Genomic DNA, 14,770 nt, shown 5'->3' with positions numbered 1-14,770 from the left:
GAATTGGGCCAAGGTTCATTTGCTATATTCAACTGTCTTTGTAGCTCATGATTGTTCAGTATTGTCCCCTCCTAAAAGAAAACTACATTTTCAAAATATGTCCAGCATTTGTAATATCATCTGTATGGAATAAATTCTAGTCCATCTTGAAGTACTTACAGTTTTTGCATAGAGTAGTCCTAGCAGCAGCAAAAATACACTATCATTAACCTTAAGTGAAAGGCTTTTCTTATGGAATAGGCCATCACTGAATTACAGACCACATGCAACTGGATTTCATTTACACTGAAGATCATTAATATCTGAGCTGTGTGAATAACTGATTTTTCAGTTCACCGGCAGCTCCAGAAAAAATTGTTCAGTTCAGGCCAAACCAAAAGGGAAATTTTTCGGTGTTTTTGGCCAATCAAAAAAGTTGTAAAACCATCAAACAAATAATTTTGTTTTGTGCATCTTTAACAAAAGCAAAGAAAATGAAGGGCTAGATTCACAAAATGGAGGAGGCAGTAATGGTAGCAGTGGTCCCCCTTCCCAGTTAGTACAGTGGTTAGAACACTCACTTGGGTCACGAGAGATCCAGGTTTGAATCCCTGGAGCAGAAAATACCAGTGAGAGCTGGTGTCTCTATATAGTTATGTAGGTACTCATATGGCCCCAGAGCATCTAACAATTGCTGCTAGGTATTTTTTTTCACAGTAGCCCGGTGAGGTGAGGAAGGGCTACCCTCATGTTTCAAATAGGGAACACAGGATTAAGTGTCTTGGCTAAGGTAACACAGGAAGTCTGTGGCTGAGCTGCCAAAAAATATGCTCTAATTCAATCACAAGTTACTGGTGTTGATACAAGTATTAGTGGGTAAAGTTCTATGCCATATTATGCAGGAAGTCAAACTAGATGATCACAATGGTCCCTTCTGGCTTTAAAATTTATGAATGCATGAACCCAGCTCTGCCCCTGCCCCCTTCCCCTGCCCAGATGTGGGTCCTAACCACTAAAACCATTAAGGAAATTGTATCTTTCTGTTAAGTCTTCCAAGCTCTGGTGTCACAGGAATTACCTACTGGAGTCTTCCGAACTGAAAGTTAAATGAACAAAATGTAGAGAATGGGGGGAAGGGAAGGTGGGAGCTGGGCCAAAGCAAGCTGCAATGATATCAGCAGATTTTGTTACTCAGTTTTGTTACACATTGTTACTCGGTATGTGTGTGCTGGTGCAGAGCTAGATGAGCCAAATCATCTGGGAGGAAGAATTTCATCAGAAAAATGTGAATGGTAATTGGGAATCGTTTAAGAACATCTTACTAAACACCCACAAACCCACAATCCTACAATTGAGGAAGAAGGCCGTGCTGATTGAAAAACCATGCTGTTTTAGAGGGGAAATGAAGGCAGTGATAACAAATCAATCAATCATAAAACTAACAGAAGAAAGGGGACATTGATAATGATCAATATGAATCAGAAGTTATGAATTGTAGAAAATTGATTCGGGAAACAAAGGGGCACCAGGAGAAATCTACAACCAGCAGAGTTAAGGGTATTAAGAAAGAGTTTTTAAAATACATTAGGAACAAAAAGAACCCCAAAATGGTATTGGTTCATTACTAGATGAAAATGGTAGTTAATAATAATGCAGAAAAGTGTTCAATATTCCTGTTCTGTATTTGGGGGAAAAAACAGATGATTATAGTCTCATCATATGGTGATAGCACTCTTTCCATTCCACTAGCGTCTCTGGAGGATGTAAAACAGAAGCTACTAAAGTCAGACACTTGAAAATCAACTGGTGTCCAAGAGTTTTTTAAAGGAGCTGGCTGAGAAGCTCACTGAACTGTTAATGTTGATTTTCAATAAAGCTTGGAGCATGGAGAAGTTCCAGAAGAAAGCTAATGTTGTGCCAATTTTTAAAAAGGGTAAATGGAATGACCCAGATAATTATAGGCCTGTCAGCCTGACATCGATCCCAGGCAAGATAATGGAACAACTGATTCGAGACTCGATTAATAAACAATTAAAGGAGGGCAATGCAATTATCACAAATCAACATGGAAAATAGATCCCATCAAACTGACAATTTTTTTTTATGAAATTACAAGTCTGGTTGATAAAGGTGAAAGTGTTGACCTATATACCTACCCATCTGTAAGGCGTTGACTTGGTACCTCATGACATTCTGATTAAAATAAACTAGAATGATGCAGAATTAACTTGGCGCACATTCAATGGATTATACACTGGCTAACTGATAGGTCTCAAAATGTAATTGTAAATGGGGAATAGTCATCAGGTGGGTAAATTTTCAATGGGATCGCTCAGGGGTCGGTACTTGACCCCATGCTATTTAATATTTTTTTTCAATGATCTGGAAGAAAACAAAATAATCACCGATTAAGTTGGCAGCTGACACGATAATTGCGGGAATGGTAAATAATGAAGAGGGGAGGTCACTGATTCAGAGTGATCTGGATCTCTTGTTAATCTGGGTGCAAGCAAACAATATGCATTTTAATATGGCTAAATGTAAATTTTTATATCTCAGAACAAAGAATGTACACCATATTTATAGGATGGAGAACTCTATCCTGGGAAGCAGTGACTCTGAAAAAGACTTGGGGGTCCTGGTGGACGATCACCTGAACATGAGCTCCCAATGTGATGCTGTGGCGAAAACAGAAAATGCTATCCTGGGATGCATAAACAGGAGAATCTCAGGTAGCCGTACAGAGGTTATTTTATCTTTATATTTGGCACCGGTGCAACCGCTGCTGGAATGTTGTGTCCAGTTCTGGTGCCAACAATTAAAAAAGGATGTTAATAAATTGGAGAGGGTTCAAAGAAGAGCCACAAGAATGATTAAAGGATTAGACAACCTGTCTTATAGTGATAGACTCAAGGAGCTCAATCTATTTGGCTTACCAAAAATCAGGTTAAGGGGTGACTTGATTATAGTCTAAGTATCTACATGGGGAACAAATATTTAACAGTGTGCTCATCAGTTTATCAGAGAAAGGTATAATGTGATCCAATGGCTGGAAGCTGAAGCTAAACAAATTCAGACTGAAAATAGGTGTACATTTTTGACAGTGAGAGTAATTAACCATTGGAACAATTTACCAAGGGTTGTGGTGGATTCTCCATCTGTGACCATTTTTAAATCAAGATTGAATGTTTTTTTGTAAAAGATCCTCTCTAGGAATTATTTTGGGGCAGTTTTATGGCCTGTGTTATGCTAGATGACCACAAAGGTCTCTTCCAGCCTTGGAATCCATTAATCTTGTGGCTTAATTACTTTCCAGTTTTCTATATAAGCAAACTGCCTGGCTAGCAGCAAGATTCAAGTCATAGTTTAGGTCAAATGATTCTTAGCGCTAGCCAGGGAATCGTTAACTATAAATGTGACCAAAATTTAACTCCCCATTTATTCAGTTTCATTTATACCTGAGGTTTGATCATCTCTTTCAGCTGTGCAGTTAGGCAGAAGTATTAAAACAAGTGAAGTCAGAACTACAATGTGGCTGCCTAAGCAAAGTCGATCCCTACAAATGAAGCCCCTGAGAAGGCACTGGTGCACCGTGCTACAGCTGTGCTCTGGAGTTAGTGAGCAATGGGTAGGGCTTGTGTAAATATTGCTCTGAGGAGGAAGGCCCATGGAGAGCTGCAGGCACATTAGCTGGATGCTGCATAAGCCTTCTAGAAGCACGTGCAAGTTTCCATCCTTTCCGCAGCAACCCTTTGGCACATGCACAGTGACCTTGCCACAGATGTTAGAGTCACAGTTCAGGGCAAATGCACCTGTATCCCCCCTCTATGGTCCAGTAAGGGCACCCACTCGCGGCTCCAGGCTCCTCACCCTTCACCTCTGGGGCTGAGATGTTCGTCTCTCTCCCTCCTGAGTGACGTATTTCCAGGTTGCACATTTCCATGGCTATGCTGTCATATCCCCAGCAAAAGACAGACTTCTTAAGCAGGCCTGTTTTGCCTTCTCTTCGGAGACAGTACACAGTGTAACTGCCACAGTTATAAGTTACCGCACAGGTCTTAAGAATAAATGTGATTGCTTATAAAGTTAAAAGCATTACAGAGAAAACATCTTAAAAACTGTAACAGAATCTATATGCATGCTCATAAGTTTACCAGAGATCACCCCCTCACTCCAACAAGCACTCTGGTTGGTGAGTAGTTCTTCAAACCCCACATATGGGTTTTTCTTGTGGTCACAAGTTCATCAAACCCTCATCTCAGAACCAACACCCATCCTTAAAGGGCCTCAGTGGGCCACAAATCTTCCAACTCCTTCCCTAAGAACTGGGGTCCACTTGGATCAGAGGCCCTGTCCATTTGCTATATCAGAAAGAAGGCCATAAGTTAGGTATAACTCAGGCTATATAAAAAAAATCCTCTTTGTCTCTTGGTCCCTGGAGAATCCAGCTTGAACCAGGATCTGTTAGCCTCTCTCCTGGAGGGGTTACAACCACCCTCCTCCTCCACCCACTGTTCTTGGTTCCTGAAAGGCTGTGGTCTCCTCAACAGTACATGAACATTGTGTTTTTAATACAATGAACTCCTAAAATACTTAATTCAATAAGGTTTGTCCAGGATATTGTCATATATACCACAGTCAGTTCACCCCATGCTGCTCTTCAAAAGCCACCAAAGCAGTAGCATAGCTAGGTAACCATTAATGGCTTGGACATCACATCTTTCCTTGGGGCAATTGCACACTGGAAAACCTGAGAGATACATGATGGAGGACTTACCTGCTTATCTTATTGTGGTTTGACAGAAAACATTGCCATGTCCCTCACAGTCCTTGGTTACTCATGTATTCCATAGTCCATTAACATTAGTAATTTACTAATTACTAAAAAGAAAAGGAGTACTTGTGGCACCTTAGAGACTAACCAATTTATTTGAGCATGAGCTTTCGTGAGCTACAGCTCACTAAGCTACAGCTCACTAAGCTCACGAAAGCTCATGCTCAAATAAATTGGTTAGTCTGTAAGGTGCCACAAGTACTCCTTTTCTTTTTGCGAATACAGACTAACACGGCTGTTACTCTGAAACCTTACTAATTACTGTTACTAAATCTGAATTATGACTATAGAATGGTGTGCACCAGTATCATGGAATATTGACTCTGGTACTTACATGGTGGGGCTCCTCTGACTGTGATGGAGTGGATGGCAAAGGGGATATGGAAATGAAACTCTTCACTGCTGTCTCTTCTACCTTACCTGGTGACTAAGATGATATACAGGAGATCAGTGCTGCCTAAACTTTAATTGCACTGAGGAGCTGAACAGTTGAACTGTACTCCAAAGATTGCATTGACTGCTTAAGCTAGAGTTTTCCAAGGAGAATCCCACAGCATCTCACTTACACTACCCCTCTGCATGTTCTTATATTGTGTCTGTTCCTATCCTGCTCACACCAATGGCCTCCTGCATTCTAACACTACACACAGCATACCCCTGTTTCAGCGTAATTTGGGGGGCAGGGAACATTGAGCCCCTGGGTGCTTCTTTGTGCTATACATGATGACTGGACCATTAGTGTGATATTCCAATCATCTACCACAACTTTCTGAGTTGAAAAATGTGCAAATATACAGCACTGGGTTTATTTGTTTCCCTAAAAATTCCAGTACCATGATCTGAACAGCACAGAATCAGTGTCAGTAACAGCCAAGAGTGGAATGTGTTTTGTTACAGAACTCTGAACTGTCCAAGTCCAGCGAGCTGTAATATGTCATAAACCTGAAGGAGGAGGAAGAGAGGGGGAGGAGGGAGAGAAAAATCAATCTGTGACCCAATTTCAGGACAGTGGATTTCACTCTTAACTCTCCTTGAATGTTTTTTTTTTAAAATGTTCTTTTGGTGATTCGGTTCACACTCAATACATCACAGCTCTTCTGCTTCTGAAAGGCTAAATAAAATATATATTGCATTAGAAAAGTCACTCCTATTAATGACACACTCCCGGGCGTAGACCTTTAAATGTCGGTTTCAGCTTTTGACCCTGAGGCTCCTCAATTATTTTAGTCCTTTTCGTCCAACATTTCCAGGCTCTCCCCACTGTATACAGCATTAGTTTTCACCTCTGAAGACTGAAGTGTTCTGCATCCACCAAGCAACCATTCTGACATTTACACAAGAGCAGAACGCACAGTGGCAAGGGATGTAGGAAGTAGAATAAATGAAAGCAAAAGTGAACTGTATCTTTCCATCACTAACACGATAGCATCAGCAACTGCCCTAAAGAAGTATCAACATTCAAAATCCACTACTCAGTATGTTTTGCACTTTTAGAGAGAACATTTTTGTTTACAATCCATCTGCTACTGGAAAGTTAAGATTTTCTGATTAAAGTTCCAGCTTGCTAGCAATGCAATATTCCATAGGGGACAAAATGAACACTTTAGAAGTTAGAGCAGAATGTAAATAGGGAAGCTGGAAGTACTGTCAGATGTTGTTAGCTTCTTTCATTTTCCGTTTCTGGATGCGATAGTAAACAGTAAAGATAAATGAGCATTACAGGTATTATGTCTAAAACACAAGGTTTTTGTTTTAATGAATCTTATTTGTCATTCATGGCTGCCTCGGCTTTCCTGACTGATCTGTGTGAAGTGTTAACTGTGTCACACTGACATACATCTTTCCTGTCCACAAAACTAGGCTTTTCCAATTTTGCTTCCAGCTGGGATCAACTTTTACCCTGTTTCTAGATGAGCTAGCAAGTGTGAGTGTGTATGTGTACTGGAAGATAACTCATGAAGCTGAGACTACTTGGACTGATCCCTAGACCCATATAAACCCATTTGGGCAAAGAAAAAATCACCCCCCATCCTGACCTTCACCAAAAACTCAAGCCAAACAAAAATACAGCTCTTTTGCAGATGAGCAAATATTGAGAAAATTAAGTGTTCTCCCTCTGAATTTCACAAATCTGGACACTTGCTTGAAGCATTGTATTGGATATCTTAAGAGAAAGCCTATTCTATTGAGGCTTCCAACCTGATTCTGAACACCTAAGTGTCTCGAAGAGAGTTTGGAGAAGCATCCAAAAAGTTAACTGCTGTTCAGACTGCATAGCCATATTAGAACAAAAGCTCAGTGATACAAACAAAGAGAATTAAGTAACGTACACCTTGAAAAGTGATATATTCTAAAAAGAAACCCCATGAAATTGGCTATATGAAGATAATGTCATTGTACCATACTTTGGTTTGGTGCCTTTGACAATAAAAAAATACCCCTGTGTAGAATCTTATCATGCTTCATGTTCCAGGAACTTGAAAGTAAAGCCCTAGTCACCTACTTTAACCCCCACCTAAACCAGCACATACAGGAGTTCTTGGGAGACTTAAAATTAACTTTATATTTTCAAAAGTACTCAGCTCTGAAATTGGGGGGCAAGTTTTCAAATGACAGTTAAGGCGCCTAAATAATGCTCAGGTTTTCAAAAGTGCTCAAGACACAGGAACTGCCATTGTGAGCCTCATGGCCAGATTTCCAGAAGAGCTCAGCACTCCAATGCACTGGTCACTTATTGGGATGAGTAAACAGGAGCTGAAAATCTGGTCACTTATTGGGATGTGTAAGGAAAGGGAAACTTAGTCTGAGTTGACAGCAAGACATATTAGGATGTGGAACAGTCACCCAAAGAAAGATGAGGAAGCCCCATTGTTTGGGACTTTTAAATTAGGAAGGATGAATAACTAGAAACATACTACAGGGAGGAGTCCAGTGGTTAGGGTACTAGCCCTGAACTCAGGTTAAATTCCTAGGCTAGTACCCTAAAGGCCTGTGAGTAATATTGGGCAAGTCACTTATTCTCTGTGGAGATCATGGTGGCACTGCCCTACCTCACAGAGGTACTGTAAGGTTAAATCCATTCCAGATACTAAGAATCTCAGATATTTCGGTAACGAGAGCTATACAAGTATCTTAGGAACATAAATAGCCTTGCATTTGGAGGATTTTGGACTGGTAAATCCATGTCCACCTCACATTCAAACAAAAGACAGGCCAACCAGGCCCCAGGCTCAGAAGGGGCCAGAAAACATTCTCTGCTTCAATTTTTTATTGCTCCTTCACACCCTAGTAGAAGGTTTTTTCCCCCAGTTCCCTCCTCCTCTTTCTTTGCCCGCAAAGTGGCTTAGGGCTATGTTTATGATTATTTGGATTGCAACAGTACCCAGAGGATCTAAACAAGATTTGGTCCCCATTGTGTAGCATGCCATTCAAAGACATAGGAGGACATGGTTCCTGCCGCAAAAAGCTTGTACATTTTAATTCAGCCTTAATATTTTCCTGTACCGAGGAGCTATTTTTCTCTTCAGGGCATACATAACCATGGAATCAACCAGTGATCACCAAGTGAAAAGGACAGCAGAGAGTCCTTGGCACAGTGATATCACAATATGCTAGAATTTTTAGAATATAAAGATGAGCCAAATTCCCAATCAGAGAAAAGAGAAGTGGAAGAGGGGAAAGAAGGAGGCCGCGATGGTCATGCTGCAGCATCTCCAAATTAAAAAAATAACAGAATGCCTTGCTCTTCTCTCCAAAATAACCTGTCATTGCAAAACAGTAGTCCCTCTACTTTCTGATCAGAGACAATAGCAGAGACATAAATAGCTTCATTAGGAATGAACAAGTGTGTTCTTGGAAGTTAATATACCTTGCTCCTTTTACACATGGATTATCACTAAGAACACAAGACATTCAAGGTAACAGGTGGATGAATCATTTGATCGTGGCATTTCTAATTAACCTTTACATTGCCTTGCTACTCTTCAGCAGTGTCTTGAGTATTCTGTGTGCATATAATTCTCTTTACACACACACAGTTTACCATAGCAGACAAGATCTTTCTACCAGTAAGTCCTGTACTCGGTCTCTGGCAGTGATCTATACCTTATGGTTCAAAGAAAGTGAAAAACCCTCCATTAATGCCTCTAGACCAACATTTTCAAGTTTGGGTGAAGCATCACATGAAGCATCAAAAGGCCAGATTGTGACACCCATAAGGTTTCACACCTTGTTAAGTCATTGCATGCTGCTCTGTGAGCAGTCCCATTGAGTGAATACAAATGACTCTATCGAGCACGAAATAAATTGATTGCTATAAGGGAGCTGCAGGTGCTCAGCGTCTCTGAAAAATCACACTGCTTTCTTTCTTTCTTACTTCTTCTTGTTTTGGTCTGGTGCATGAATATGAATTTATGTGCTTAACTTTAGCCACCCAAATATTAAACTTACTACAGTAATCAGCTGTGCAATACTAAACATCAGACTGAAGGTAAAATTCCTTTCTGACCCGGTCAGTCATCAACTTGCAGCCTGATGCATGAGATTGGAGTTCACGCAACCTACTCTACATAAAGGTAATAAAATTAGCCAAACCTGTTAACAATCCAGACACAGTGCTTGACTCATTATCCTGCAGTGTTTAATTCTACAGGTTGATTTCATGCTGCATGGAGCAGCATATCCTTTTATTTGTTCTATATTTATTCAACGTTAGTTTGACTAAGCAACTCCTTAGTCCTAGCACTCTGGGATGACATTAAGTGACAGAAAGAGGCTCATCAATTTTCAATATACCTTTAATAATTTAAGAGTTTTAAACTCTTCTACTATTTTCCTCGTCTTTTCAGGAGAAATCACTATTTTTTTAAATTATTCAACATATGTAAATTCCATCATACCTCTAGCCTATGGGGTAGCAGGTTAGTCAGTTCAGGTCATATAATAATTTATTTATAATTTATATTGTTAAAATAAAGACATTCAGTCATTGGGATGAAAGTTCACCAATCAGAATGTTAAGCAATTTTACATTCTGCAGGAGCTGTCTGTGGACATAAATCATCTGTGAATGAGATATTCCTGTTAATTTTAGTATCTGCCCAGTTTTTAAACCAGTCACAGAATAGCCATTCAAAAATCAAGCATATATGACCAGTCAAATGTCCAACCTATAACCCCTATTCCTGTCATCTTTGCTACTCTCCAGTGAACCTTGCCAAAGACATGTTACCTACACTATAAATAAGCATCAGAATATATACACTTACTAGGAATGAGGTGAGAAATTGATTATTAAAACTATCACTTCTCTTCATGACCATCAAATAAAGCATAGTCAACTAGATTTGAAAAACCTGACCTCAGGAGCTCAGATATTACAATGATGAATATAGTGTAAGAACCTACACACAAGAGAATAGATTGAGGAGAATATAATTACATACCTATGTAGTTTCTCTACATTACAGCAGTAATTTTTATGTCCTGCTTGATAGATAACATCTTACATTACTGCATATAATTGAAGTTCACAATTTTTTCTTCTCCATTTCTGTTTTCTACAGAGTAACAAAGTGGCATTTTTATATTTTTAAAATATGGGGGGGAAATGTGCTGAAAAGTTATTTTATATACAGTAAAGCAGATGCAATCCTGCAAGCTCTCTCTCCCCTCCGCAAGGAATTCACAATACATTACACAATACTAAGAAAAACTGCTAAGTGTAGAACTCTAAAGCCCTTTTTAGGCTACCAACCTGTAAAAGTTATGTCACCTAAAACCTGTCACTGTTCAAGAGAACAGTGACTTATTGCAGAGCCTAGGTTGTTAATTATCTTATTTCATCTTAAAGACGCTACTTTAAAAACTGTCGCAACTGAATACAACATCAAGTCTTGCCTCTGGACAAGAATGCAAAAACAATTTTTAAAAAATCTACATATATTGACTATCACAGAGACAAGCTAATAAATAGATAGTGACAGAACCAGATATTAAATGGAATAATGACCACCGCAACAGCTGGAAATGTGCTTGTTAAGCAAATATCAAATAAATCTAAAGCTTTGAGCTCTCACCTTGCACAAACACACACTTCCTGAAGAGTCAGTAACAATGTAGGCACTTCCAGTGTGCTAGCCAGAGCAGCTGCTGCTGTTGTGAACTGCTTACAGCACAGCCAGCCCTGTCGCTTTTCACACTGTTTGTTCTCTGCAGTTTCTCCCATGACTCCATCACCCAGGAATGGCAACTACCTCTCTCCTTAGCATTGGTGGTGCACTGGCTGCTATTGAACTCAGGTAACAAAATGAGAGTCAAACAAGGTCAACGCAATGTGAGCTGAGACAAAGTACGGGAGACAAAGAGACCCTAAACAAGGGTTACTGAGCTGTGTAAATCACAGCTGAGACAATGGGAGGTCAGAAGAGCAGTGAATATGAGAATCACAACATGGAACAGAGCCAATCAGCTTACCCAAGAACCCTTTTTTAGGCAATAAACAAACACACAAAAAGAACCATCCTGGTGTTTGCCAGTACCAACGCCCCAAACACTCTGTTCTTATAATATCCTCCTCAGGCTGACTGTAGGTCAAAGGGGGGTTATTTTCTTTCACAAGTTAATATTATTAGCAGAAAAGGAATAGATCACAGCATGGCTTACAGACAGCAAAAAATTCCCCAAATAAATATATTACACTAACTTTAACAAGATTTCTCTACTACTATTTCCCCCCTTCCCTCTCCCACACTACTGCCCTTTGGTATTTTGCCTCAGTTTCTGTGAGGATCCCACAGAAGGATACCAAGTAGAGATTAAATGATTTAATAGCTGATGGTCAGAGCAGGAATTTATGGAATGACATCTCTAAGGACTTGATCAGATAGTACAGAACGTGCTAAAATTTTCATGCTCTGTCTCAAACTGACTAATTTCTTGTGCTAACTGTGGATTATAGCAAGATAATTTTTATTAAAATACCTGATCTTGGTTAGCTCTCCTTCCCAAACTGGAAATCTTTAGTATTACTTAAAGCTGTTTTCTCTGGTCTTCTTGCCTTTGTTGGTGACCCCTTTTAATCACAACATAGCAGCTCCCTGGGCTTCACAACAAGTAGTTTGGTGTAAGGGAACTAAAAATAGTGATGAATGTTTAGTGAAGCACTTGCCTTAGTGACCCTAATGCCAGTTACCATGTGTCCAGGGATTCTCGGAGTTCATTGTCAGTAAGCAACATAGACTAATATTAAATGTAGTTCAGACCATCATGGAGAAAAATAATGCTTTAACAAGCTCATAAAAGTTTTGAAAGAGAGACCAGTGAGTAAATCCTGATCTTGAAAACTAAAAAGGACAAGGTGAATTTTGAGAATTTGCCCTGGGAAAAAGTTGCTTAAACTGTTATAATCAGGTAAAGCACTCAATAAAAAAATTGTGCTGTAGCACTCAATCGATCTTTTCCCTCTGTGTGTATTCAGAACAGAGTCACAAAGATTTTTTTATATTAGTCTGAACACCTGTTTCCCCTGTAGAGGCCACACTTCTATGGGAGTGTGAGCTGGATTCTGTTCTGCTAATGTATCAACAGGTTTGTTAATTGCTGGTTCAAACCTGCAGAGCCAGGCACAAGAGTTGTGAAAGAGAAGCACTAAAGCCACCTGTACAACTGCTCAGCATGGTAGTTTGTAGAGCTGAATGGTAAGTGCAGAAAAATGTCGGCAGGAATTTTTTTGCCCAAGATGTTTCATTGAAATTGATTTTCTTTGAGAATTTTTGACCTCTATAAACTGGCTGAAAAACAGGAAAAATGTCAATGAAAATACCGAAATTAAAAAATTTTCCTCATAATTTTGAAAGTACTAGCTTGAGTACTTTGTAACTTGTGAATCAGTAAAGCGAACTGCTGCAGGTGAAGGGAGCAGGCACTGTAGGCCACAGGAGCCCAACACGAACAGTGATCATTGTATCTTGGAAAGAACCTCTGAAGACAATGGGTTTGCACAGGGAGAATTCTGAGCTTAATTTTTCCAGCAGACTATTTAATATTTGTGGGGGTGTACAAGCCAGAAAAAAATCCAGCTCGACTCTCAAGAGTAAATTTAGAGATGATGTTTAAGTTACCATATATTAGATTTCTTCACACATTCTCACTAGATTCCCCTGGACTTAATTTGGTGTAACATACAAGTCCAGGAGTGGGAAGATGTAAGTTAATGTGGGAAGTGGTTTGAGGGTATTTTTAAAATTTATTATCTTCTTATATCCTTCTTCTAGATGCTTTTTTGCAACACTGAGAAAGCTACACCAACTTAGCTTGTCTAAAAGTTAGCTAAGCTCAGTGAGCCAAACTGAAAAGTAGAAGGCTAGTCATTGGTAAGTGGATGTGAGTTTATAAAAATATGTATCAATGAGTCCAAGTTGTTATAACATTCATTGGAAGGAAGAGGAAGACGGTCATTTACATTACTCCAAATTAGGCTGCCTTTACACTCACTTAGACACACCTTTGAATCTGGAACACATGTCATTGCGGGGCGGATTTGCAGCATTGGTTAGGGAAAGCATCTCTTCACTTAAATTGAGCAAACATGATTTGGAGTTCTTGAGACAAAACAAATGTGGAACCCTTTGATGCCATTTTCAGAAGGTCACTTTTCAGACTAGATCCTGTGAGGGTCCATCAGGTCTTGAAAACAGGCCTGCATAGCTGTCAGCCAGCAGAAACCTTCATGCTGCCTCCCAGTGGCAGGTGTCACCAGCTTGCACTCCACTTCCCATGACCTATGGGAAGTTCTACCTCAAGGGGTCTAACAGGTAGCAGCCTCATGGATCCTGACTGGCTCCCTGCATTCTGTCCACCAAGGTTCCAGAAGTATCCAGGCAACAGTAGGAATCTCCTGTAGTTTCCATGACCATTCCTGCCTCCTGGTCTTGAACTCCTGGCTTTAACCTTGGCTTGATTCTGACCTGGCCTCCTGGCCCAGACTTGGGTACCAACCCCAGCCTGGAACTTGACTACAAAGTCTTCTGCTACTCTGAGCCTCAGGTTTGATCCTACTCTGACTCTTAGTCCCAACTGCCCTCATCAGGATCCTGACAGATCTGCAGTTTAAAGAATTAAGTGAGATGAAACATTTTGTTTTAAAAAGGTTAAGACTGAGGAAGAGACTGATAAGCTAAGGTAGTGCCGGGAATCTAGGAAGAGAATGGAAAGAGTTTTTAAATCACTACCTTGCTTTGTTTATTTTCACACGATCACAGCAGTTTAGTAATGGAAAAGACCTAGGAAATAATGTAATCCATTCTGCTGCTAATGGAAGGTAGTTCCCTTCAATTTACTATCTAATGTGTTCTTTGTCCAGTCTATTTTCAGTTGTATGTATTTGTTTTGCAAAAGTAATATTTCATCATCTTCCTCCTTGGCAATGAACCCTACAAACCTCTCCTACTCCTTCCCACTACTCACAAAAACACACTGAAAAGCAGTGCCTCCCAATCTACATCCAAGGATGTGTCTAGAAGATAGTCTTCTCGTTTGCTATTCATCTCTCTTGCTATTATTTAGTGGAAGAATGCACTAAGAGAATGCCAAGTTCTTTCCCCCAGTTTATTAGGGGAGCGGTTGAGCCTACACTCAGCAGCACGCAGCCATCTGTTACTGCTGTCTTATGGGAGAAAACCGCTAGTTGATGATAATAAGGAAGTACTTTAAAAGACAATTCCAGAGCCACCTGCACCCAGAAAAACAAACATGAATTTTCCCCTTCCCTCACCTGCTGCCTCTATTCTATGGGCCCAATCCTGCTTTATTGAACTCAACAGGAATTTTGCCATTAATTTCTATAGGAGCTGAATCTGGCCCTAAGTCACACCCTTTTAAATATAGATTGAGTGAATATTCCAGGTTTTTTATTTTAGAAGACTCCCATCTTCCACTACCCTGCCAGAGAAGTAATAA

General features: G+C 39.9%; 1 protein-coding gene across 7 annotated transcripts in view; it reads right to left on the bottom strand.

Moving 5' to 3' along the window:
- ARHGAP24 (Rho GTPase activating protein 24) overlaps positions 1-14,770 on the bottom strand; it is a 336,201-nt gene that overhangs the window by 108,751 nt on the left and 212,680 nt on the right. Inside the window, exon 1 of one of the 7 annotated variants that reach the window (XM_073340574.2) lies at positions 10,891-10,985. The exons of the other annotated variants lie outside the window; for them this stretch is intronic. The gene's annotated coding sequence lies outside the window, so the exon portion shown is untranslated. Of the gene's footprint in view, positions 1-10,890; positions 10,986-14,770 lie in introns of those variants that run through there. 7 annotated transcript variants of the gene reach the window in all.

Source organism: Lepidochelys kempii, chromosome 4 (assembly GCF_965140285.1).
Source record: "Lepidochelys kempii isolate rLepKem1 chromosome 4, rLepKem1.hap1, whole genome shotgun sequence".
Lineage (NCBI taxonomy): Eukaryota > Metazoa > Chordata > Testudines > Cheloniidae > Lepidochelys > Lepidochelys kempii.
The sequence above is the reverse complement of the archived record's forward strand: the minus strand, read 5'-3'. Positions and strand labels throughout refer to the sequence as shown.